This window comes from Ammospiza caudacuta, chromosome 7, assembly GCF_027887145.1.
Source record: "Ammospiza caudacuta isolate bAmmCau1 chromosome 7, bAmmCau1.pri, whole genome shotgun sequence".
Lineage (NCBI taxonomy): Eukaryota > Metazoa > Chordata > Aves > Passeriformes > Passerellidae > Ammospiza > Ammospiza caudacuta.
Genome location: NC_080599.1, coordinates 1,037,389 through 1,060,358, shown reverse-complemented (window position 1 = coordinate 1,060,358; position 22,970 = coordinate 1,037,389). Strand labels below are relative to the sequence as shown.

Below are 22,970 nucleotides of genomic sequence, written 5' to 3'. Positions count from 1 at the left end.
TCCTGGTACCACCTCCTGTTTTCTTAGCCTGGAACAGTAACAATGAAAACCTCACCAATGGCACAACTCCCCAATCCACCAGCAAAAGAAAGGACAAGTTGTCAAGTTCTCCAAACCTTTGTCCTGCTTTGCTGCAAGAGTCCTGCTGCAGGCACAGTGTGGAAAGCCAAGAGAAGCCGCAGGTGGTGGCACATCTTGTGACAGGAGCTCGACCTCATTCTCCAGGAAATGTTTTTGAAAAGAGCAGACAGGATTACAGAGAAGATTCCTGGGAAACTGAGTCAGCTTTCTAGAAGTGAAATGAAAATGGAAAGAAGTAATGTGAAATGTTTTCCTCAATTTATTTCTGTGCTCCCCTTTTCCATCTTACGCTACTTCTCCATGCCATTAATTCCAAATGCATCTCACCTCTAAGATCAATGACTTAGCAAGTTTTAGACACTCTAAAATACCATGAGCTGCACAGTTTGCATTCCCCTGTTTTTGTTGGAAAGCAACGCTGGAGACACAAGTGCAGTGCTTGGGTCGGGCCCGAATCCTGCAGGCAGGGAATGTGCCCTGACAGTGTGTGACCCTCAGCAGGGACAATGCTCAGCAATCCTGCAGGCAGGGAATGTGCCCCAGCAGTGTGTGACCCTCAGCAGGGACAATGCTCAGCAATGCTGCAGGCAGGGAATGTGCCCCGGCAGTGTGTGACCCTCAGCAGGTACAATGCTCAGCAATCCTGCAGGCAGGGAATGTGCCCCGGCAGTGTGTGACCCTCAGCAGGGACAATGCTCAGCAATCCTGCAGGCAGGGAATGTGCCCCGGCAGTGTGTGACCCTCAGCAGGGACAATGCTCAGCAGCGTTGCTGTGCTCGGTCTCCATGGAACCATGCCAGGAGCAGCTGCTGAGCTCAGAAGCCATCGCAGCCCCCGCCCTGCCCCAGAGCCCCTTGGCAGGGTGGGCTCCTGCCCTGGCTCTGTGTGCCAGGAGCCAGCAGCGCTGGGTGCAGGGAGCCCAGGGAGGGCACAGAAATGCTGGATGAGAAATGCTGGGGCACAGCGAGATGGGCGAGTGCAGCCGGCCAGGGCAGAGGAGCAGCACGCACAGGGGGCACAGCCTGCAGGGCAGATGGCCAGGGGGAGAAAACAACAAACTGCTCAGGAGAGTGGAGAACAAACTTTTAGTTGCAAACTTCAGAGAATGAGGTACTTGGGAAATCTTAAACAGCATTGAATTACAGTAAAGCACTTGACAAAGCACCGACTTCGCAAACTCTAACCCATCCAGCTTCAAGTTATCCAGATTTTGAGAAGAGGAAGTCAGGAGAAGAGAGAGAGGGAGAGAGAGATCGACAGTCAGTCTTGGATCTCAGCTGCTGTGAGCTCCGGGGCCATGGGATGTGTCAGTGTCACACCCGTGTCACAGCCTGACCTGCTCTGGTCCCTCTCTCAGGTGGGGTTTTCAGGGTGCCAGGGGCTTGGCAGCCACTTTGGGGCTGCACCAGAGGCTGCAGTGGCTGGGGTGGGGCAGTGACCACCCCACCTATGCAGAACTCTCCCTGCCCCCAAACACACACTGGAGATGTCTGGGGCTGTTCATCATTTCTCTGCTCTCCAGCACCAAGGCAACGGACTCTGGCTACAGCTCTGAGCTCGAGCCCAAGGCAACCACCCCTGGCAATGGGACTCCATAGAGCCATTCCCAGGAACCCCCAAGAGCTGGGGAGTGCCCCAAAACTGCCTCAGAAACATGAGATACCTCAAAATCTCTTCAGGAATGTGGATTATTCAAAAACTCACTCAGTAATGGGCTCCCCCTCCCTTCATCATCCCCAAACTTTGGCTGTCTCACTCCAGACCCCAGCCCACCTCCCCAATCCCAACCCCAACTCATCCCACCACTCCTGGACATCATGACCCCCCCGGCCCCAAGCTGTACTTCCCCAATTTCCCACCTCCCAAACACCATCCCACCCATTCTGCCCCACCCAATGCCCATGTCACCCCTCCTGATTTGCAACCCACTTCGCCCAATCCCTTTGCAACCCCATTCCACACCAAGCGGCTGTGGAATCAAGGAATTTTGGGTTGGGAGTGAGTAGTTTCAGTGCTATTGAGGTGACAGATAAAACCCTATTGTCTCTTTGAGTGCCAAGAAAGGGAGACAACTAAACCAAACACCTCCAAAACCCCCAAACTCTCCCAATAATTTCCCTGAATCCCAGATTCCTCTGAAGCACATGTAAAAAGTGAGGCTATAGATGCCTTTGATGAATTTATTGATTTTTACCCCAATTTTCTGTGTTTTAAAGGGATGAAGATGAATACAAAGAAAATTAGGGTCAAAACAAAAGAATACCCAGCCATCTTCCCAATGCAGATCACCGGGAATGTGGGTCACCAGGGCTCTGACCAACATGGGTCCTCCCATGGGGGATGAAGCTGGAGCAGAGCATGAAGCTCCTCCTGCAGCTGGGGCACTTGCAGGGCTGCCCTTACGGGTGCCTCCGTTGGTGTCGGGTAAAGAACGAGCGGTCTGAGAAGCTCTTCCCACACTGGGGACACTCGTAGGGCCTCTCCCCGGTGTGGATGCACCGGTGGGTGATGAGGCTGGAGTTGTGCCTGAAGCCCATCCTGCAGTCAGGGCAGCGGAAGGGCCTCTGCTCTTTGTGAATCCGCTCATGTACAAGGAGGTGGGTGCTGGTGTGAAACCTCTTCTGACACTTGGGACACTCGTAGGGCCCCTCCCCAGTGTGGAACCTCTGGTGGACAACCAGGTCAGACCTGTGGCTGAAGCTCATCCCACATTCCAAGCACTCGTAGGGCCGTTCCCCCGTGTGGATCCTCTGGTGGCAGATCAGGTTGAATCTCTTCCTGAAGCTCTTCCCACACTCCAAGCACTCATAGGGCCTCTTGCTGTCATAAAGCTGCTCATGCGCCACCAGCTCTGAGTTCTGGCTGAAGCTCTGTCCACCTTCCTGGCTCAGGGTGGGTCTTTCCTCCTCAGAGCACCATGGGCTGGGTTTGCAGCCCCTCTTCCTGTGGAATCTCTGGGGATTTTCCTCCCTGTTGGATTCCTGCACTGTGAAGCCACCCAAAATGGCCTCTTCCACGAGGTTCTGCTGTGGGGATTTTTCCTCCCTGGTCTCCATCCTGAGCTCCTTCCCTGGGGTAGGAAGGACAAGGAGAGGATGGGATTTGCCTCCGTGCCAGAGGGAAGGGGAAGGAGATCCCCCCAGTGCATCCCCAGCAGGACAGCGTTGGCAGAAGGGCTGTCCTGCAGCCAGGGGCTGTGCTGGGCTGGGAGATGGAGCAGGAGAGAGGGGGAAAGGGGCACTGACTTCCTCCTCACCTGCCTGGCTGTCCTGGGGCATCTTCCTCTTCCTCCAAGCCTTCTCCTCTTCCATCCAGCCAAGGTTTGGGAATGGGAAATCCTGGCATTGGGAAAAACAAGGTGTGAATGCCTTGGGTTGGGGATTCCTCCCGCCCAAGTCTATCTCTAGAAGTCATCTGGTGTCCATAAAAACCTCCAAAAATCAAGAGTGAATAAAAAAAAGCCATCAGGAGTGTCCCATTTCCAGTCTTATCCCTCTGGAGTTCTGGTGGTCCCCTGTCTCAGGGCTGCTGAGGATCCCCCCTCTCCAGGGTCCTGCTTAGGGATGCTGGGGGGTTTTGGGGTTCCCCTCTCCAGCCTCCCTCTGGTCCAGCTACTTGGGGCTCCCCTCTCTTCCCACCACTCTCTCCTGGTTTAGGGCAAATTTGGGAGAAAATCTCCAAAAGATTTTCCTCTAGAAAGCAAATTCAAGTGGCCACTCTCCCAGCCAGATTAGGAAAATATTTTCTCAGAGAAAAGGAGAAAAAACCTGTTTATTTAACAGGCAAAGTATTCACCAGCACAAAAAAAATTACCAATATTAAAATAAAACCTCTTGCCACTCCAAAATAGATGACAAACTCAAAAAGTCCCTCTGTAGGCAGTAGCTCGGCTCCCTCAGTCTGTTATCAGTCTCTTATCAGTCTGTTATCAGCCCCTCCAGCACTGGAAATGCCGCGGCCCAGGCCCGGCCAGGTGGGCCACAGTGGAAGCTGCCAGTGGTGTTCTGGGTGTTCAGTCCAGAGCGGGTTTAAACAGCTCCAAAGAAAAAGAAAAATCACAGTCCAGGGAACTTCTCTGCCTCAGAGAGCTAAAAACGAACTGAAAGCAAAGGAGAGCTCTGTCCTGCTGTCTGTCCATCCACAGACAACTGATACCTTAGGTTTTAAGTTTTTCTGTTCTGTTTTGATGTGCAGCTTTTAGCTTTATATTAAGTGTTACTGGGATCTTTTCTCAGGGTGGTGAAGACAAAACAATCCTGGAGACTCAAGGACAATCTCATCAAACTTCAGGCCCAAAGCATAAACAACATGGAAAGAAGATAGCAGGCAAGCAAGCAAGGAAGATGTAACTTCATAATTTGAAACTATTAATCGAGCAGTTAACTTCTATATACAAATGGACTAAAACTTATAAAAATGTGAGATCTCATGACCAAGCCCTCTTTTGCTCCCATCTTGGAGCCATCCAGGCAGAGCCACAGTTGTGGCTCCTGTGCTGCCAGGGTGTGGCCTTTGAAGGCATTTCAATAAAAATCAACTTTATTCCTCTTAGCTCCATCTAGCCACTGTTCCAGCTCCTTAAGGCACCACAACAGTCCAGGAGCTGGAATGTGCAGGATGAGTGCAGTTTCTGAAAACAAACTGCTGCTTCTCCCTCCTCCCCTTCACTCTCAGAACCAGCCTTAAAGGTGCAGAACTCATTTCTGGGCTAAACAGACCGATGGGGGTACGAGCATCATGAAGTCACCCCAGGACACGCCCCAGTCAGGGTCAGGGGGTCCCGTCCCCGCCTCATCTCCGGGCTGCCGGGGGTCCCCCAGCTCCGGTATCGCCCCTTCCCCTCTCCCCGCCCCGGGGGTCCCCCGTTCCACAGCCCCGGCTCTCACGGGGATCCCCAAAACCAATGTCCCGCCCCGTCGGTACCGGGCCATCCCCACGTGGACCCCCGGGACCCTTCCGAGGGGCGATCGCGGCTCCTCTCCCCCCGAGAAAGCTCCTCTTAGGGAGCCCGGAGATATCCGGGGCTCGAGTCCGGGATCTGCGGGCTCCGAACACTCTCCAGAAAAATTCTCCTGGAGACCCCTGGCTGGAGCCGGGGCGAGCTCGGCCTCCGCCCTCCCCTGCGGCTCGGGGCTGGGGGCGATGCTCCCGGGGAAGGGGGTGCTGCCGGCTCGGCGTGCGGGCGCTGCGAGCGCCGCGATTCTCCCGCTCCTGCTCCTCCTCTCCCTCCTCTTCCTCCCTCATTTCCTCCCCTGCCAGCCCGGACCCCCTTTCCCACCGCTCTGTCCCGCGGCCCCGCAGCCCCGGCTGCTGGGTGGGGGAGCCCCCGATCGGCCCCAGGGCAGGGCAGGGGGCTCGGGGACCCCCCCGGGGCGGATCCGTCCCCCCGGCCCGAGCCCCAAATTCCGCTCCGGGGCCGCCGGGCTCTGCGGGCCCGCCTGGCAACGGGTGAGTCATCGGCGAGAAAGGCTCTGGTTGGCTGAAAATTGTTTAGCGCCTCTTCTGATTGGCTGGAATTATGACAGACGCTGCGCCCTGCGGGTGCCCCTGGGAGCTGCGGAGCCCGGCCCAGAGCCTTTTCCTATTTCTTTCTGTTCTCTGAGACCTCTTTCCTTTTTCTTTCTCCCTCTGAGACCTCTTCCCGATTTCTTTCTCTCCTTCTCTTTTCCCCATTTCCTGTTCAGTTCAATCCAAGTTCGAGCAGATCCGCAGGTTGCGTTCCCATGGTCTCATTCGCTCCTTCCCTGGGACAGAGGCGTCTCTCCCTCGCGAAATCGTAACCCATGGGCAGGGTCCTTTCGCAGCCCAATCCTTCCAGGATTTTGTTGGGGACTCGCTCCCATTTCCTATCTCTCTCTGCTTCCAGCGGGGAAGGTGCTGGAAAATGCCCGGCAAAACCACCTCTGATATGTGCTCTGGGAGCCCACAGAGCTGCTGGACCTTGTCCCCTGGCCCTGCACAGGTCCTTGGGAGGCACGGCAGGAGCAGCACCCTGGGAGCCTCGGGAATGCCCCTCTGGGATCCATGGCACACACTCCCATGTGCTGGAATTCCAGTTCCCAGCCAGGAAAAGATGTTCCTGGCCTGGAAGGCAAAGCTCTCAAGAAGGGACCAAAGGCCAAGTGGAGCAAGATCTTACAGTGACATTTCACTGCCAGCCTTCATAGCTTCACCCATGGCTGCTGTAGCTCGTGGATTGGGAATGAAATCATGTCAGGGTCTTTGGTGGGAGCTGTCCTGGGTCAAGGGAGACACTGAGAGAGAAACAGAGCTGGGAAAGAGAGGCAGGAGAGAAAGGAGGGCACAAACACAATCAGCTGAGAAGGCGGCACTCTGAAAACAAACCAGAACTGATTGAAAATGAATGGGAAAGAAAGTAATAATTTTGCACCTTTTATTTCCTATCAAAATACAATTTCTTCATTTTCTCACAAACCTCCTCCCCATGTCATTCAGCAGGGCTGTCAGAAAGTTCTTTGTTCTCTGTCAATGTTCCAGGCTGCAGGCACAAGCAAACAGGGAATGGGGATTTTCCTGCTCCAGGAGAGTTTGACATCCTCAGCTGAGGAGCGGAGGAGGCACCAGAAGGAAAGGGCAGCTGGGCTTCACCTTCCACAGGAAAGAGAGGGAGGGGAAATCTCCCATCCTGTCTGCAGCTGCTCCCACAGAAATGTGAGGGCTGATCCCAGAGCCCTAAGGGTCACAGTCAGGGCTGCCCTCAGGGAATGCTTGCCTGATATTGAGGGGCAGTGTGGGAGCACCTGGATCTTGGGGCACCCAGCTGCCCCCTGTGTCTGGAGGTGCCTGAGGAGGGCTGGGATGATGCCAGGGACATCCTGCAGTGACATCCCACCTGTCCTGCCCTGGATGAGCTCAGTCCCAAACCTGACCCTGATCCTGGTCTCAATCTCACTCCATGTTTAGACACACTCACAGTTCTGTATTTTATCTCATCCCAGTCCCAGACTCTTTAGACCCAGACCCAATTCCAACCCAAGCCCTAAAGACAATCCCATGTCTAGCCTTAACCCCAATCCCAGCTCTAATCCAAATCTCAGCCCCAACTCCAAGCCCAGCCCCAATTCCAGCCCCTTCCTAAATACTCAGCCCCAAACCAAATCCCAGATTCAACCTTTCTGAGGGTTTGGGGGTGTCTCTGTCCCTCTGACCCCGATCATGTTTGGGTGGGGTCACAGCAGGGCTGAGAGGGACAGAGATGCCCCCGGCCTCTTCAGGTGTGAGAAGGTCGGAGAGCCCCCCCAGCCCCGAGCACCCTCAGCGGTGAGAGGGACACAGAGCCCCTGGTCCCCAGCCCTGCACAGGCATTGCCTGAGGCCAGAGGGGTGGAGACCCCCCCAAGCATCGACCAGGGTGAGGGGACACAGACTGCCCTGAGTACCCCCTGGCACAGGGGTGAGAGGGAGGGAGACCCCCCAGCCATTCCCTGGGGTGAGAATGATGGAGACCCCCTGGGGAATGGCCTGGGGTGACAGGGACAGGGACAACCCTCCCAAGCATCACCCAGGGCGAGAGGCACAGAGACCCCTTGAGCATCCTCTGGGCACTGAACAAAATATACTAATTTCTGGTCAGAAATCAAACTTAACCCTACATAAAATGCCTTGAATTTGCTCTTCTAACAAGAGGCTTTTGATGGAAATGCAAAAAAAACCCAAACTTTAATAAACTGACAAAAAAAGCAATTCTGTGGTAATTCCAAGTTTCATCAGTCCTGCACAGCTCCAGCTCAGCTGCTGGCACATTCTGATAAAAGAAATGTGGAAATTCGGCCAAATTCAGGTTATGAAAAGGAAGGTAAAACTCTGTGTAGGTCTTCACAAAGGAGACAGAGACAAAGAGACAAAGTATTCTTATATTTGGCAAAGCCCCCCAATCTGTGAAAGAGAAAATGTGGCTGGAGAAGTGAGTGACAGGGACAGAGGCCTCCCCTGGGGCAGGGCAAGTGTGACATTGTCCCCTGTGTGTGTGGCCTTCCTAGAGTGGGGGTTTTACACCTGAGCCAGTTTGGGTAAGGGGGGTGGTGTTCACCCCCTGAGCAGGGATTACCCCACTGTTTCAGGTTGCCATGCAAGATGTAACCAAATGCATGTTTTCAATCCCCATCTTCATCAACTGCTATAAAAAGGCAGGGCAGTGTTCTTTATCTCTTGCATGACTCACCCCTGATAACGCCCTCCTGTGAATGGGCCATTGAGTGTCACTGCAGGACTGATAAAATTCCATCATCCCATTCCACAATGGGATGCTCCACCCAGGGGGAGGATCCAAACATTCCTACCTGGATATAAGCTGAGGTTTTCAACACCAGGAGCAGCTTGCCTACTGGATTCCCAGAGGACAAGAGCTCCATAACCACCACTGGACCTTCAGAGGAAGACCAGACCCTTCTACAGGATTACTGCTCTGACAGAATCATGTTCATCACTCCAACAGAACTGCAGTCACCATTTAATGTGACTGCTGCCACCACCCTGACCAACAGGGTGTCAGGTTATATCCTGATTCAGTTTAAGGCAGTGTTTCTGTATCATTGCCTTGATCCTAATTTTCTTCTTAAATTGTAATTCTGGCTTAGACTCTCCCCCAGGATAGTCTTCAAACCAGTAGAAAACTCAATTTGGTCATCCCTTTTTTTCCCCCCAAAACAGAACTTCCCATCCCCAAACTTTCACCAGACGGAGGAGGAGGCTGCGAGGAAGAAGAAGATGCCCCGGGATACTCAGGCAGGTGAGGAGGAAGTCAGTGCCCCTTTCCCCCTCTCTCCTGCTCCATCTCTCAGGCCAGCACGGCCCCAGCTGCAGGACAGCCCTGCTGCCAATCCCATCCTGCCAGGGATGCACTGGAGGGATCTCCTTCCCTTCCCTCTGGCCTGGAGGCAAATCCCATCCTCTCCTTGTCCTTCCTACCCCAGGGAAGGAGCTGAGGATGGAGACCAGGGAGGACAAATCCCCAGGGCAGAACCTCATAGAAGAGGCTGTTTTGAGTGACTCCATGGCACAGGAATCCAACAGGGAGGAAAATTCCAGAGATCCCACAGGAAGAGGGGTTGCAAACCCAGCCCGGGGTGCTCTGAGGAGGAAAGACCCACCCTGTGCCAGGAAGGTGGGCAGAGCTTCTGCCAGAGCTCGGAGCTGGCGGTCCATAAGAAGCTTCATGATGGGGAGAAGCCCTACAAGTGCTTGGAGTGAGGGAAGAGCTTCAGGCAGAGCAGCACCCTGATCCAGCATCGGATGATCCACTCCAGGGAATGGGCCTACGAGTGTTGTGAGTGCCAGAAGAGGTTTCAGACCAGCTCCCATCTCCTCCTGCATGGGCGGATTCACAGAGAGGAGAGGCCCTTCCGCTGCCCTGAGTGTGGGTTGGGCTTCAAGCAAATCTCCCACCTCATCACCCACCAGCGGATCCACAGTGGGGATAGGCCCTTTATGAGTGTCTGGAATGTGGCAAGAGCTTCAGCTGCAGCTCCAGCCTGCTCCACCACCAGGGAATCCACACTGGGGAAAGGCCATACAGATGTGGGGAATGTGGGATGACCTTCATTTGGAGGTCGCAGGTGATCATCCATCAATGCATCCACACTGGGGAGAGGCCCTACAGGTGTCCCGAGTGTCAGAAGAGGCTTCAGACTAGCTCAAATCTCCTCAAGCACCAGTGGATTCACACCGAGGAGAGTCTCTTCCACTCCCCTGACTGCAGGAAGGGCTTCAAGCACCAGTCTCACCTAATTACCCACTGGCGCATCCACACGGGGGAGAGGCCCTACGAGTGTCCGCAGTGTGGGAAGAGCTTCTCCATGAGGTCTCAGCTGACAAAACACCAACGGACGCACGGGTAAGGGAAGCCCTGCGAGTGCCCCAACTGCTGGAAGAGATTCGTGCACCACTCCAGCTCCATCCCCCATGGGAGGATTCACATTGGGCAGAGCCCTGGTGACCCACATTCAGTGATCTGTGCTGGGAGGACACCTGGCTGGTTATCCTTTTGGTTTGGCCCGAATTTCCTCTTCATTTGTCGTTATCACTTAAAAACACCTGTAATAGGACAAAAATGAAGGAAATTGATCAGAGATGTCTAAAGTTCCATCATGTAACAGATACTTGAGCAGGAATTTATGGTTTTGGGACATATTCAGGAAGATTTGTGGGTTCTTGGGAGGTTTCAGGAAGTGTTCTCCATGTCTTTGCAGTCCAAAACTCAATATAGATTGATCTGTCACCTCAAAACCACTCAGTCCCACTGAAAATATCACAATCTTACCCCAAATGGATCAATCCCACCTCAAATATGCTTGTTCCAACATCAAAAAAAATCAGTCCCACATCAAGACTATTTAATTCCAAAGCCTTCAGGGTGAGATGGAGTTGGAAGGAGATTGGCAGAAGAGGCATCCAAATTCTCCAAGTGGAATCAGGATTGTGTGGGGCTGGGTGTTTATTTCATAGTAAATAAACTTTCAGAATTATTGATTTCTGTCCCATGCATTTTCCATCAGTTCTGGTTTGTTTTTCAGAGTGCCACCTTCTCAGCTGATTGTGTTTCTGTCCTCCTTTCTCTCCTGCCTCTCTTTCCCTGCTCTGTTTCTCTCTCAGGGTCTCCCTTGACCCAGGGCAGCACCCACCAAAGACCCTGACATGATTTCATTCCCAATCCACGGGCTACAACAACCATGGGTGAAGTTAGGAAGGCTGGCAGTGAAATGTCACTGTAAGATCTTGCTCCACTTGGCCTTTGGCCCCTTCTTGAGAGCTTTGCCTTCCAGGCCAGGAACATCTTTTCCTGGCTGGGAACTGGAATTCCAGACCCTGGGAGTGTGTACCATGGATCCCAGAGGGGCATTCCCGAGGCTCCCAGGGTGCTGCTCCTGCTATGCCTCCCAAGGACCTGTGCAGGGCCAGGGGACAAGGTCCAGCAGCTCTGTTTTTTCTGCAGTGCCACAAGGGCCCTTGGTTCCATGAGTTTCCCTATTGACAGCAGCAGTTCCTTGGTTCCCATGATGCCCTGCTGTGTCACCATGGATATTTGGTGTCATGAAATTCTTCAGTGTCACAATGGCCTCCCTCCCTCCATGAGCTTCCACAGTATCAAAATGAACTCCTTGGATGGGCAGTGTCACCATGGACCATTGGCTCCATGCAGCCCCGCTGGGTCACCATGGCCCCTTGGTTCCATGGCACCCCAGGGTCACAATTGGCTCCTTGCTTCCAAGTCACCCCCTCAGTGCCAAAATGGTCCCTTCATTCCATGAGGAGCACAAAAGTTTTGTAGAAACATGGAAAAATCCTGCTTAATACACCTGGGAACATCTGCTTGCATTCAAGAGAGATCTTAATGGTGAGGGTGAAACCAGCAGGTTCTATCTGCAATAGAGATCCAGGGAAAGGACAGGGACAGAGAATTCAGCTGCAAGACTCAGAGAATTCTGCTCCCAGAGATCATTTCTGCTCACCCTGTCTCTTGTAGAAAGGTGAGACCATTCAAGGCAGCCTGGATGGAGCAGGTGGTTCCTGAGTGGGGCTTGTTCTTCAGGAAACCCATTCAGGCTTTTCCATTTGTTCTGTTTTGAAAGCAAAACCGGTGAGAGACTCCAAGTCAGAAATAAAATTTATTAGGAAAAGAAAAAAGTAATAAAACAAAATGCATGCAATAAGACAAAAGAGAAACCACTGACAAAGTCAGAATACAACCGGACACCCTGTTGGTCAGGGTGTTGGTAGCAGTCCAATTGGAATGGTGGCTGCAGTCCTCCTAGAGTGGCAGATCTGTTTATGTTGGAATAGTGATCCTGTAGTAGGGTGTAGCCTTCCTCTGAAGATCCAGTGGAAAAGGCAGTTGTTCCTCTGGGAAATCCAGTGAAAAGGCAGCTTGTTCTATCTGAAACCCCAGATAATATCCATGTTGGGATGCTTAGCTCCTCCCCTCTGGGCAGAGCATCTCACAATGGGCTGATATCATTCTATGAGTCATAAGGTGGGTCCATGAAACAGAAATGGCTCCCAAAGGAAGGTCTCTCTGAGTCATGTGGCAAGGCATTGATAGGCCCATTACCAGGAGATAAGGAATAAAACAATGCCCCTCCTGCTTTCAACTGCTCTTGAGGATGGAAATAGAATACATCTTTATATTTTAACCTAGGACATCTATCACCGATGGAAGGGTGGGACGAAATAACTTCATCTTCGGTGTCATTTTCTGCTCTGCTCGGAGTTTCCCGAGGGCTCGTAGTGCTGTTGGCTTCAGGAACAGTTTGGGCAATAGCTGTAGGACTGAGGGCTTGGTGGGAAACGAGAACTGTTGTTATTCTTGTATTTACAGTCTTTTGCTACATGTCCAGTTTTCCTGCAGTTATAACAGTTTCCACTGCCTTTATTACATTCTGTATTGTGGGGAAGCACGTTTACTGCAACCAGCACTTCCATTGTACCCTGGCCTGTGGCCTTGGCTAGGCTGGAGTCACAGTCTGAGACCGCTTGGTGGGCGCAAGCATCAACCATCTGAGCGATGGTCAGCTCAGGGTCAAGGGGGAATGTGTGCAGAACCTTTCTGAAGTCAATACTGGCATTACAGAAAACTAATTTTTTAATAAGATAGTCCCAGACCTTTTGATTGTTTGCCTGTTTTTCCAGTGCTTTCATAAGGTGCTTTAAAAACTTGATATAGCTCCTGTCCAGGCATTGGCAATAGTCAGTCAAGTCAGTGTGGGATGCAGAAGCCTCAGATGTTTGGAGGGAGGTAGACCATGCAGCATCTTTGAGATCTTACAGTATTGACTGGGGGAGGACTTCAGCCTGATATTGCAGTCTAGTACAGTCTCCTTCCCTGGTAATGCGGTCCATCATGAGGTGTTGTTGCCCTTCTTCCTTAACATAGCCTTTTGGTAACTCGTTAAATTTATTTATCCAAACTCCTTTCCACAAAATAAATTTGTCAGGTGACAATATGAATTTCATGCACTGTTTTAAATTTTATAGCACCATTGTGTGGGCAGTAAATGGCACATCCAGCAAATTGTTAAAATAGGGAGAAGCCCTCCCATAATCCTTTGCAGCCTTTACTAAGTCCTTCATTTCTCTGTGGGGAATAGATTCCAATTTAGGTTTTGGCCCCTGCTTATACTGCACAGGTGCCACCTGAATCTTGGATGCCACCTCCCAGTCCCCCTCCTTTGCAGCTTTTCTCCGCATCCTCTGCCAAGAATCCTCCGGCTCATCCTCACTCTCAGATAAGCTATCGCTCTCTTCCTCTGTGGAGGAAGCAGGTCTGCTGGCAGAGGTGCGGGCCTTTCTGCTGATCGGCAATGCCCGGTGTTAAAAGCCTTTGGTAGCCGAAATGGCTTCTTTGCGGTTGGCCCCACATCCAGTTCCGGTGATGTGGGAACTGGAAGAGGCTGGACTGGAGAAGGGGCCTGGAAGTGGAGAGGTGGAGCCCGCACTGGGGAGGAGCTTTCCCATGACAGGGGGGGACCCAACATGGGGGCAAAACTTGACGTCAAGGTGGGACCCATCACAGAGGAAGCACCCAGAGCAAAGGCGGGAAATGGGGATGAGGGCAGGAAAGTATCTAAAATGGCGGTCTCTCTCACAGGAGTATTGCCATCTTGTGATTTATAGGAAGGGCGATTAGGACTAGAGGGTGAAGGAATGTGGGCGAGGGAATATCTCAGGGTAGACTGGCCACTACCACCCTGAGGAGAGGACAGAAAAGGAGGGGAGATGGCAGACAGCAGATGGCTTGTCTGTTCCAAAGGCCAGGCTCCATCTCCCGTCCTGTTCTCAGGGCACGTGGGTTCGGGAACATGGGGGGAGGATTGAATAAACCAGGACAAAGGGTTGGAACCATGAACTTGTAAAATGATCCTATAAATTAAATGAAACAACAGATAAAATTTCCCAACTTTTAAAACCCCTTGTGTTTGTAAAATATAAAGCTTTTTCCCAACAGCATCCACAAATGGTAACTGATAGATAGAAAAAACAGAGATATCAGGAAGCTCCTCAAATAACCATGAACAATGCCTTTTAAACTCCCCTCAAAAAATGAACTCCCCTCTAAATTTAAAACTCTCCAAAACTTAACAAAAACATCCTTTTCAGCTTGGGACTGATTATTTCCCAGAGTTGCCCCCAATGGAAGAGGGAATTCCCACCCACTGGAACAGAAAATCAAAAGCCCAAACCCCTGAGAGCTCTCTGCCACTCAGTCAGTCACTCAGTCTCACAGGCACAATCTTCAGCCAAAGTGGTCCTGTGGGGCTGTCAGTGAAGTTGGTCCCACAGATGTTGAAGGGTGTGGGATCTCAGCACCTCAGGATGGAGGTGCAGAGAGGCCGAGACCACCCTTGGGGGGCTCGGGAATCCTGGAATGTTGCCAGAAGTGTCTGGTGGCAGGGCTTTGATCCTACACAGGAAATGACACCTGTATGAGGACTGGGAGGAATTCACTGGGTGAATGGTGAAGGGATAAGTTAGTTAAAGTGTAAAACACAGGGTTTAGGATTTTGGTACAGGGGGGTCTAAAGAAGTAAGATGGAGGAATTGGGGCGTGTCCTGTTCTTCTTCTTCTTCTTCTTGGCCTCCATCTTCTGTGGTGATGGTGGCACTTTGGGATTGGTTATTACGAGAAGTGCACCGGTTAATAAGGGTAGAAGGTATTGGGGAAAAATTATAAATATTGTACATGTAACTTCCGGTATAAAGATAAGTGACCGCCCCGGGGGCTTGCGGAGTGTGCCCATGGCTGACTTGCTGTGCAGACCTCTGTCGGGCTGAAAGAAAATCTTTTAGATAAACAATTAATAAACACCGAGACCGAGACAAGATCAGGAGTCTCTCCTCGTCCTTTGAAGCGCCGGGCTCTTCAAGGCCATCCCTGGGCCTTTCCAGGCCACCTAGACAGCACAGAAAACTTACAAGTGGCGTCCCTGAGCTATCTCCGGTCATAAAACAGCAAAGAGAAACATGAAATCTACAGAAGGGATTGTGAACTTCTTCTTCAGTGAGATTTGATAAAACTCGAGTCTCATTTCAGTGTTGCGGCTGACCCACAGGGGTACAGCTTCCAGTGGTGTCTGACTGGCAGGATCACCACTGGAGAAACTCACAGGGACCTCAATGAATCAGGTCCCTGTTTGGGTGCCAGGTGTAGTGTTGTGGCACTACTGAGGCTCTTGGAGTGTCCAGCACTCATGAGCCCAAAGCTCACTGCTACCTTAGAAAGCCGAGAGAATAGGCAGGATGGGTCTTCATATGATCTCCTGCAAAGTGGGTTTATTGGTACAGGAACAGGCTACACAGCTGAACAAGGTCCAGGGACGAAGACAGAATGTAGGCTGAGGGAAAAGGGCCTTATATGGGGTAGTGAGGGTGGAGCTGAGGGTCAGGGCACAATGGATATGGGGGAAAATGGTGCAGAGGAGAGGTCAGAGGTCAGGTCAACCAATAGGGAAACAAGGGTGAAGGAACACAGCAAACTAGGGCCAATGGAGGGACAGAGAGAAAAGAGCATTCTAGGGCTAAACAAATGTAGGCAATAGGAGTTGAACTAGGGTAATTAGGCCAATGGGCCAATGGGGTAACATAACGTGACATAGATCATATGTCTGCAAAGATCTATGGGAGAAGAAAGTGTCTCACCCTAACCTGAAAGCCTATTCCTCTTAGCTGGAACCAGTCCTCCATGTCTAGGGGATTGAGACTCTGATGGCAGGGCTCTGGGCCTCCACACATCCTCACAGCTGGCCCAGGGCAGGTCTGGAGTGGTCTTGGTGGCAGCTTGGACTTGGCACACACTTGAGGAGGATGTCTGTTTTCAACAGGGAGCTTAGGAGTTTCAGATTACTACAATAAATAAAGAAAACCCCCTCTTTGCCTGACTGCAGCCAGTTCTCCAAGCTAAGCTGACCCCAGATGAGTGAGGAGAGACGGGATGGGGTTTGGGAATGTGGAGCAAGGCTCTCCATACTGGGTCAGATCTCAAGACACAGCTTCTCAGAGCAGGCCAGACCTCCTTAGGAAAGCCCCTGGGTCTATCAGTCACAGAATGCTGCTATCATTTCTTCTCTAAAGAGAACATACACCCTTAAAACAGGAATGTGGATTTATTAGAAGCTATTTGAAATATTTCTCTGTAACAATAAAAAAGAACTTCCTAGTGAACTGCACTACAGTGGAAGAAATCAAAGCAAAACCATGATTTGTCAGGAGTGCTTGATCATAATGAGCCCCATGGTGCATTAGGAGCTGAGCCCTGGAACCTCAGGGCCTGAGAGGAGATTGCACAAACCTTTCCAGGAGTCAAAGACAGACAAAAACCCCAAAGTTTCTTGAGGCATGAATGGGTCCCTCTGAGGTCCATCCCCAACACAGGCTCCTCATGGACTCCTTGGAGGAGAGAATTGGAGGCCAGGATTGCATGAAATCCTCTAAGAGACTCTGTGCAGAAAGGAAAATCCAAAGTACTTAAAAACCTTGAGTATCTCAAAGTATTAATGAGCACTACTGGGTGTCAGTACAAAGCTCTCAAGGGACTCATTAAAGAAGAAAATTGGGGCCATGATTGCACAAAACTCTCACAGAGTTTGTATCAAAAGGGAAACACCAAGTACCTTAAAAAATCTGAAGTACCCTGAAGTATTAATGAGCCCCACTGAGTTTTGTTACTGACAAAGCCTCTCCAGGGACTAATTACAGCAGATAATTGGAGGCTGTAACTGCACAAACCTCTCAGAGACTCCAAGGCAAAAGCAAAACCCAAAGTCCTTTGAAAAACCTGCACAGAGGCTCCTGGCCCAGAGGCAGCTCCTGGCAAGGGCAGCGCTGCAGAGAGACGGCTCTGCCCAGGGGCAGCTCCTGTGCACAGCCCAGCAGGTCTGGGCACTGCCTGCAGCCACCCCGGGCACAGCACAGGGGCACACAGGGGTTAAACTCAGCCTGGGCTGGGAGCACCGAGCAGAGCTCACCCAGGGCTCACTAGAGCAGAAATCAGCCCAGGTTTGAAACAGTCATTCCCTGGCTGTGGGAAGAGAAGCTGCAGTTCCTGCAGGGATCTCCTGGAGCTGGCATATCCCACGGCTTTTAGGACCTTTCAGGAGGACTCTCAGAGCTGCTCCAGGGCAGGGCTGTGGCCCTAGGGCAGGGCTGGCTTTCCCTGCTGCCCCAGCCCAGGCACAGCCCAAGGCAGCTCCTGTTGCCAGGCTCTGCTGCAGGGCTGAGCAGCCGGGGCTGCAGCCAGGGGTGCCCAGGGCTGTCCTGCAGAGCAGGGTCCTGCAGCCCAGGGCGCTGTGCTGGGGCAGGGACTCTGCTGCCTGCCAGGGACAGCTCTCAGACAGCCCGGGGAGCTGCTCCTGGCACTGGGGAGAAGCTGTGGGGGGAAGGAGCCACCCTGAGCAGGGCAGGGGCTGCTGCTGAGAGGGGCTGGGTGGGGCAGGGCTGCTCCCAGCTCCAGACCAGCCTGGGCACAGCTCCAGAGGACACTTCCCAAAGAAGGTAAGCCTGGGATTGCTGTAAAGATCAGGAGCTTTCCTGAGAGTGTTTCAATTTTCTTCTTGGAGAAGGATGGGAAATTTGGGGTGATGACAAAAAGATTTTTGCTTTTTATACATTTTGAATGTATCCATAGTTCTGTAAATTACTATTATATAGTTATAAAACTATAATCCTTACTCTAGTAAACTCTTAACCAACTCTGTTAAATCACTATTATATACTTATATAACCATAATCCTTAATTACCATTAGTATGTTTCCTAACCTTTCTCTTAGATTTTAGAAAAATAGACATTTTAGACTGTCTAAATATATTCCTGAAATACTGTGTAGTCTTATTATCAGGAAGAGGACCTATAGGAACATTTTTTTGCATGACCAGAATGTGAGCAGTCACAACAAATATTTTTGGCAAAGAAGCCTTTGGACCTAATCCAACAGGTTGTACCAGGGGTGTGTAACTAGGGAAACTGAATCTCCTATTAGATGTTCCTGTTAAATTTTCTTTATTAATCAACCTTAATAAATTGTGTAAATCAGGGCCCGGGTGTGCCCTATCCCCACTGGGACGCCTGGAAGCTTCCAATAAATGTGTGGTTTTTACTTTACTGTTCTAACACTGTTGCAAGTGGGTTTTTTTTCTCTTTGGGTTATGGACAACAGAGTGATGAGAGAAGCAGAACAAGAATTATAATCCCAGATTCACAGAACATTTTGAGTTGAAAGGGACACACTGGATCATCCAAGGAGTGTCTGAACATTTACAGAGACTCCAGAACTGTAACTTTGGGTGGTCAGTCTCTGCTGGGAGCCTCCCAAAGGGCCCTCAGCCACTCCTCAGCCCTGGGCAGCAGCAGCATCACCTCTGCAGGGCCCAGCAGGGCTCTCCTGAGCTGCCCTCGCCCAGCTGCACACAGAGCCTGCCCCAGCCAGGGCCCTGCACACAGGCAGGTTTCTGTAGGGCCCTGGCCAGGGCACACAGGCTGGGATGGGCTCTGTGAGCGCTGGCAGGGACAAGGCTCCTCTCAGGAGGGAATGTCCAGGCCCAGGGAGATGCTCAAGGAAGGAGAGGGGGCTGAAGAGAGCAGTGCTGGGGGCAGGATGAGGGCACTGTTGGTGTGTGGGAGGTGCCGGGCACAGCTGGGCACGGGAACAGTGTCCTGAGTGCCCGGCTGTCTCTGCCCTGCCCTTTCAGGCAGAGCACCACAACATCTTCTCTTGGTTCTGCCCTGCCCTGATATTGTCACTGTTATCTGCTGCTCTCAGGGAGGCTCTGGCATTTGCAGCAGCTGAGTCAGGCACTGCCCTTGGCATTCCTGCCAGGCAGGGGTGTGTCCATGGGAATGGGGTGTCCGAGCTTCCCTGGCACCTGTGGGGCTGAGGGCAAAGCAGTCCTGTGGGATCTCAGCACCTCAGGATGGAGGTGCAGAGAGGCCGAGACCACCCTTGGGGGGCTCGGGAATCCTGGAATGTTGCCAGAAGTGTCTGGTGGCAGGATTTTGATCCTACACAGGAGATGAGACCTGTATGAGGACTGGGAGGAATTCACTGGGTGAATGGTGAAGGGATAAGTTAGTTAAAGTGTAAAACACAGGGTTTAGGATTTCTGTACAGGGGGGTCTAAAGAAGTAAGATGGAGGAATTGGGGCGTGTCCTGTCCTTCTTCTTCTTCTTCTTGGCCTCCATCTTCTGTGGTGGTGGTGGCACTTTGGGATTGGTTATTACTAGAAGTGCACCGGTTAATAAGGGTAGAAGGTATTGGAGTAAAATGATAAATATTGTACACGTAACTTAGGGTATAAAGATAAGTGACCGCCCGGGGGCTTGGGGAGTGTTCCCATGGCTGACTTGCTGTGCAGACCTCTGTCGGGCTGAAAGAAAATCTTTTAGATAAACAACTAATAAACACCAAGACCGAGACAAGATCAGAAGTCTCTCCTCGTCCTTTGAAGCGTCGGCTCTCCAAGGCCATCCCTGGGCCTTTCCAGAACACCTAAAACACCACAGAAAACCTTACACAGTCCATGGGAAAAGGGGAATGAGCTGAGCCCCTCCCTGAGATCCCATCATGGGTACAGCCAGGGATCTCCTTAATGTGCCCTTCCAAGCTCTGAGCTGCCCTCCTGAGTGCAAATCTGTGCCAGAGCCTCTGGGAGTTCCCTGAATGTCCCATGGGGAACTGCAGAGCTGCCAGAGCTGATGAAATGCTGTTGGGTTTGCCAAGGGAGCCGTGAGTGTCCTTGGCACAAAGGGGTGCTGAGACCTTGCCCAGAGACCTTTAGAGATGGTGAGACATTCAGGGATCCCTCTGCTCTGGGCAGGGTCTGGTTTATCCCAGGGTAACCTGGGAGTGTGACTGTGCTTGTATTGCAGCCAAAGGTGCAAAGCCAGAGCAGCTGGGAACCAGCCCATACAGCCCCTCACCTTCCCTCAGCCACAGGGAATCCTTTGCCTCTCCCATCTCTCAGTGGCAAACTCTAAGTGCAGCAGGAATGCTGGGGATTGCTGACCTCAGAGAGCCAGAAATTATGTGTGGGGAGGAAAACAATTCCTAAAAAAATCTGCTATTTGTATCTTATAGGACTGTGAATGCAGATGCTACCAAGCCTGTCTGCTTTAGAAGCGATTCCCCTGTCAAATCTTGAACATCCAGCCTTGTCCCTCTGCCACATGGCCACAAACCCAGGGCAGTGGGGCAGAGATGGCTCTTTGTGAGCCCCCAAGCACAGGCCTGGCTGCTCCTGGAACACTCAGCCAGCACAACTGGAGCTCAGGCAGGGACCTGGGTGAAGGATTTCCCAGAGAAGGAACAAGGGTGGGTGAGTCCCAGTGGGACAGTCTGCGGGGAATGGCCCAGGCTTGGCTCAAAGCAGCCCCTCCTGACTTGTCACTGTCCTTTCTCCATGAACAGGTCCCCAAGTGCAGCCCCAGCTAATGTCCAACAGCAGCTCCATCAGGCACTTCCTCCTGCTGGCATTGGCAGACACACGGCAGCTGCAGCTCCTGCACTTCTGCCTCTTGCTGGGCATCTCCCTGGCTGCCCTCCTGGGCAATGGCCTCATCATCAGCGCCGTAGCCTGCAGCCACCACCTGCACACGCCCATGTTCTTCTTCCTGCTCAACCTGGCCCTCAGCGACCTGGGCTCCATCTGCACCACTGTCCCCAAAGCCATGCACAATTCCCTCTGGGACACCAGGAACATCTCCTACACAGGATGTGCTGCACAGCTCTTTTTCTTTATGTTCTTCATCTCAGCAGAGCTTTTCCTCCTGACCATCATGTCCTATGACCGCTACGTGTCCATCTGCAAACCCCTGCACTACGGGACCCTCCTGGGCAGCAGAGCTTGTGCCCACATGGCAGCAGCTGCCTGGGCCAGTGCCTTGCTCTATTCACTGCTGCACACAGCCAATACATTTTCCCTGCCCCTGTGCCATGGCAATGTCCTGGGCCAGTTCTTCTGTGAAATTCCCCAGATCCTCAAGCTTTCCTGCTACAAATCCTATCTCAGGGAATTTGGGCTCATTGCAGTTAGTGTCTTTTTTGGTTTTGGTTGTTTTGTGTTCATTGTTTTCTCCTATGTGCAGATCTTCAGGGCTGTGCTGAGGATCCCCTTTGAGCAGGGGCGGCACAAAGCCATTTCCACCTGCCTCCCTCACCTGGCTGTGGTCTCTCTGTTCCTCAGCACTGCAGCATTTGCACATCTGAAGCCCCCCTCCATGTCCTCCCCATCCCTGGATCTGGCCCTGTCAGTTCTGTACTCAGTGGTGCCTCCTGCCCTGAACCCCCTCATCTACAGCCTGAGGAACCAGGAGCTCAAGGCTGCAGTGAGGAGACTGATCACTGGATGGTTTCAGGAACATTAAACTGCTGGCGAATTTATGCCAATCACTTGTACTAAAAGACATCTTTCATACTTCTTGTTGCTTTGGTTGTGGTTTGTTCTTTTTTCCTTTGAATTAGTTTTTCATATTGTCCACAAAGAAATGTCACTGTTTGTGCCATTTCTCATTTTGTTTCTCTCCAACTTCCATGTGGCCAGAGACTGTGTTAATGAGGGGCTGCACTCCAGGTGGTTTTAAAGGAGCTAAAGGATCTCCCAGCAAAGTTTTTTCCAGAGATGCCCTTTTGTTGCGTTCCCTGGAGCTGCAGCAGCAATATCTGTGTGCAGAGCAGGGGGCAGATCAGTGCTGGCACAGCAGCTCTGCTCCTGCTGGCCACACCATTCCTGATCCAGGCCAGGAGCCATTGGCCTTCTTTCCCACCTGGGCACACTGCTGGCTCATGTCCAGCCTGCTGTCCATCACTCCCTGCAGGTCCCTTTCTGCCTGGCTGCTCTCCAGCCACTCTGTCCCCAGCCTGTAGTGCTGCAGGGGTTGTTGTGGCCAAAGTGCAGGACTCGACACTTGGACTTTTTAAACCTGACCTTGTTGGATTCATCCCGTGGATCCAGCCTGTCCAGGTCACTGTGCAGAGCCCTCCTATGCTCCCACAGAATCAACACTCAGATCCAGCTTGGTGTCATCTGCAAAGATGTCCTTGGTTTCGTTGGGGCCCCTCAGTGTCACAATGGCCTCCTTGTTACACCAGGCCCTGCACTGTCACACTGGTCTCCTTGGTTCCATGAGACCCTGCTGAGCAACAATGGTCTCCTTGGTTCCATTGGGCCCCAAAATGTGACAGTTGACCCCTCGGTTCTGTGGGGATTCACAGTGTCACCATGTTCTCGTTGGTGCTGCAGTTTCACAGTGGCCCCTTCGTTCCATGGGGCCCCAGAGTGTCACAATGGCCCCATGGTTACATGAGGTCCCACACTGTCACCATGGTCTCTGGGGTTCCACAAGTCACTTCAGCATCACAATGGACTCTTGATTCCATCCCGCAGTGTCAGAACGGCCCCTCGGCTCCTCTGGGCCCTGGAGTCTCCCAATGGTCTCCTTGATTTTGCAGTGCCAAAATGGTGAAACCCCTTGGTTGCATGAGGCCCTGCAGTGTCACAATGGCCTCTGTGGTTCCACGAGGACCCAGAGTGTCACAGTGTACTCCCTGGTTCCATTTGGCCCCACAGCACCACAGTGGACCCCTGGTTCTCTGGGGCTGCATGGTGTCACCATGGTCCTCTTAGTTCCATGAGGCCCTGCAGTGTCACAATGGCCCCAGAGTGTCCCAATCATCACAGAATGACAGAATCAAATAGGCTGGAAAAGACCTTTGGGATCATCAAGTCCAACCAATGCCCTAATACTGCCTTGTCACACAGACCATGCCACTAAGTGCCACTGGAGAGGGACAGTGACTCTGACACCTCCCCCCTGGCCAGCCCATTCCAATGCCCACTCACCCTTTCTGTGAAGAACTTCTTCCTGTTGTCCAGCCTAAACGTCCTC

General features: G+C 52.0%; 1 pseudogene; it reads left to right on the top strand.

Moving 5' to 3' along the window:
• The window catches only part of LOC131560141 (zinc finger protein 850-like), an 886,257-nt pseudogene that overhangs the window by 152,432 nt on the left and 710,855 nt on the right, over window positions 1-22,970 (top strand).